We start from the raw sequence: 4,379 nt of genomic DNA on the forward strand, positions 1-4,379 counted from the left end.
GAGATCTGATATAGGTACCAGGAGAGACATCGCTGGAGCACCAGGAGAGCTATCACTGCAGAGTGCCATCACTGGGAAGGTACATCAGTAGGCAAGGAGACCTGATCCGGTAAAGGAAGATCCATAGGGGAGCATTCGGAGGAAGAGATTGGCAGGCGCCAATGCAAGAATTCACCCAACAATCTGAAAAACTATATGAAACCACCAGAACCCAGCGACCTCACAACAGGAGGACATGAACACCTTAATCATGAAGAAGTAGATAAAATTGACTTTATGAAAGTGATTGACGCCCTTAAACAGCATGTAAAAAATGCCCTTATAGAACTGGATGAGAAGTATAAAAGAAAGTTTGAAGAATTGAGTAAATCAGTGAATGATACCCTAGGAAACCAAGGAAAAACAATCAAACAGATAATGGAAGCAGTTCAAGACTTGAAAACTGAAATGGAGGCAAAGAAGAAAACACAAATAGAAGGCCAGCTGGACAGGGAAAATCTAGGTAAACGAATAGAGACTACAGAAGCAAGCATAACCAACAGAATACAAGAGATAGAAGAAAGAATCTCAGATTCTGAAGATACCATAGAGAAAATAAACACACTGATCAAAGAAAACAGCAAGGCCAACAAATTCTCATCACAAAACATTCAGGAAATATGGGACACAATAAAAAGACCAAACCTAAGAATAATAGGAATAGAAGAAGGAGAAGAAGCGCAGCTCAACGGTCCAGAAAATATATTTAATAAAATTATAGAAGAAAACTTTCCCAACCTAAAGAAAGATATACCTATGAAGGTTCAAGAAGCATACAGAACACTGAATAGGCTGGATCAAAAAAAAAAAAAACATCCTCTCGCCATATAATAATCAAAACACAAAGCATACAGAATAAAGAAAGAATACTAAGAGCAGCAAAGGAAAAAAGCCAAGTTATTTGTAAAGGTAAACCTGTCAGACTTACACCTGACTTCTCTATGGAAACCATGAAAGCCAGAAGGTCCTGGATAGATGTACTGCACAAACTATGAGACCATGGATGAAAGCCCAGACTACTATACCCAGCCAAGCTTTCGTTCACTATAAATGGAGAAAACAAAATTTTCCAGGATAAAAACAAATTTAAACAATACGTAGCCACAAATCCAGCCTTACAGAAAGTAATAGAAGGAAAATCACTAATCAAGGAGTCCGACAATGACCACAATAACTCAGACATCTAGAGACCCTTTACCAGCGCAACTCAAAGAAGGGAAACACACAAAATCTACTACTAAAAAAGTGACCGGAGTTAACAACCACTGGTCATTAATATCACTTAAATTCAATGGATTCAACTCACCTATAAAAAGGCACAGACTAAGAGATTGGATACGAAAACAGGATCCAACATTCTGCTGCTTACAAGAAACACACCTCAACCACAAAGACAGGCACCTACTCAGAGTAAAGGGCTGGGAAAAGGTTTATCAAGCAAACGGACCTAAGAAACAAGCAGGTGTGGCCATACTAAATTCTAAGAAAGTTGACTTCAAACTAAAATCAATCAAAAGAGATGGAGAGGGACATTTTTTACTCATAACAGGAACAATTCATCAGGACGAAGTCTCAATCCTGAATATATATGCCCCTAATATAAAAGCACCCACTTATGTAAAAGAAACGTTACTAAAACTCAAGGCAGTCATCAAACCACACACACTAATAGTAGGAGATTTCAACACTCCTCTCTCACCAATGGACAGGTCAATCAGACAGAAACCTAACAGAGAAAAAGAGGATTAAGGGAGGTAATGAATCAAATGGACTTAACAGACATCTATAGAACATTCCACTCAAATAGGAAAGAATATACCTTCTTCTCTGCAGCTCATGGAACCTTCTCGAAAATAGACCACATACTCGGTAACAAAGCAAACTTACACAGTTACAAAAAAATATCGGTAACCACCTGTGTCTTATCATATCACCATAGATTAAAGTTAGAATTCAACAACAATGCTGTCCCCAGAAAGCCTACAACTCATGGAAACTGGACAGTCAACTACTGAACCACACCTGGATCAAGGAAGAAATAAAGAAAGAAATTAAAGTCTTTCTTGAATTCAATGAAAACGAAGACACAACATACTCAAACCTATGGGATACTATGAAAGCTGTGCTAAGAGGAAAGTTCATAGCATTAAGTGCCCACTTAAAGAAAACGGAGAAAGCACACATTGGAGACTTAATAGCCCACCTGAAAGCTTTAGAAAAAAAAAGAAGCAGACTCACCTAGAAGTAGAAGACTGGAAATAATCAAATTGAGGGCTGAAATCAACAAAATAGAAACACAGAAAACAATCCAAAGAATCAATGAAGCAAAAAGCTGGTTCTTGGAGAAAATCAATAAGATTGATAAACCCCTATCCAAACTAATCAAACGGCAGAGAGTGAATATGCAAATTAACAAAATCAAAAAAGAAAAGGGAGACATAACCACAGACACAAAGGAAATTCAGAGAATCATTAGATCTTACTACAAAAACCTGTATGTCACAAAATTGGAAAATGTAAAAGAAATGGACACTTTTTTAGATGAGTACCATATACCAAAGTTAAACCAGGACCAGGTGAACAATCTAAATAGACCTGTGAGTTGCGAAGAATTAGAAGTTGTTTCAAAAAACCTTCCCACCAAAAAAAGCCCAGGTTCAGACGGCTTCAATGCAGAATTCTACCAGAACTTCCAAGAAGACCTAATACCTATACTCCTTAATATATTTCACAATATAGAAACAGAGAAGTCATTGCCAAATTCCTTTTATGAAGCTGCAGTTACTCTGATACCAAAATCACACAAAGACACAACAAAGAAAGAACTACAGGCCAATCTCACTCATGAACATCCATGCAAAAATACTCAATAAAATACTGGCAAACCGAATCCAAGAACACATTAGAAAAGTTATCCATTATGATCAAGTAGGCTTCATCCCAGAGATGCAGGGCTGGTTCAACATACGAAAATCTATCAATGTAATCAATCATATAAATAAAATGAAAGAAAAAACCATATGATCATTTCATTAGATGCTGAAAAAGCATTTGACAAAATTCAACATCCCTTTATGATAAAGGTCTTAGAGAGATTAGGGATACAAGGGTCGTACCTAAGTATAATAAAAGCTATTTATAGCAAGCCGTCAGCTAACATCAAATTAAATGGATAGAAACTCAAAGCTATTCCACTAAAATCAGGAACATGACAAGGTTGTCCACTCTCTCCATACCTCTTTAATATAGTGCTTGAAATTCTAGCAATATTAAACTGATAAGAACAGATACTACACTTGATCTTAGCCAAAAGGCACAGGAACTTTCATCTGGCGATGGATCGAGAGAGAGACAGAGACCCAATTTGGATCAACCGTCTGAGCTCTTAAGGTCCAAATGAGGAGCAGAAGGAGGGAGAACATGAGCAAGGAAATCAGGACCACGAGGCGTGCACCCACCCACTGTGACAGTGGAACTGATCTATTGGGAGCTCTCCAAGGCCAGCTGGACTGGGACTGAATAAGCATGGGTTGAAACTGGACTCTCTGAACAAGGCGGACAATGAAGGCTGATGAGAAGCCAAGGACAATGGCACTAGGTTTCGATCCTAATACAAGAACTGGCTTTGTGGGAGCGTAGCCTGTTTGGATGCTCACCTTCCTGGACCTAGATAGAAGTGGGAGGACCTTGGTCTTCCTGTAGAGCAGGGAATTTGGACTGCTCTTCAGTATCGAGAGGGAGGGGGAGTGGACTAGGGGGAGGAGAAGTGGAGTGGGGATAAGGGGAGGGGAGCGGGGGGAGGGGGCAATATGTGGGAGGAGGGGGAGGGAAATGGGAAACGAGGAGCAGTTGGAAATTTTAAGTAAAAAAGAATTAAAAAAGAGGAAAAAAAAAGAAACCAACGCAAATCAAACCAAAAAAAAAAAAAAGAAATTCTAGCAATAGCAATAAGACAACATAAAGGGATCAAAGGAATTCAAATTGGAAAGGAAGAAGTTAAACTTTCATTATTTGCAGACGATATGATAGTGTACATAAGCGACCCCAAAAACTCCAGCAAAGAACTCCTTCAGCTGATAAACGCCTTTAGTAATGTGGCAGGATACAAGATCAATTCCAAAAAATCAGTTGCCCTCCTATACACAAAGGATAAGGAAGCAGAGAGGGAAATCATACAAGCATCACCCTTCACGATAGCCACAAAGAGCATAAAATATCTTGGGGTAACTCTAACCAAGGAAGTGAAGGATCTATTTGACAAGAACTTTAAGTCTATGAAGAAAGAAATTGAGGAGGATACCAGAAAATGGAAGGATCTCCCTTGATCTTGGATTGGGAGG

The 4,379-nt window shown here is 38.8% G+C and overlaps 1 pseudogene; it reads right to left on the minus strand.

The window, feature by feature from the left end:
• Positions 1-3,250: 3,250 nt before the first annotated feature.
• On the minus strand, positions 3,251-3,365 carry LOC130864975 (U2 spliceosomal RNA; annotated as a pseudogene).
• Positions 3,366-4,379: the final 1,014 nt, after the last annotated feature.

The sequence above is a fragment of the Chionomys nivalis genome, chromosome 22, assembly GCF_950005125.1.
Source record: "Chionomys nivalis chromosome 22, mChiNiv1.1, whole genome shotgun sequence".
NCBI classification, from domain to species: domain Eukaryota; kingdom Metazoa; phylum Chordata; class Mammalia; order Rodentia; family Cricetidae; genus Chionomys; species Chionomys nivalis.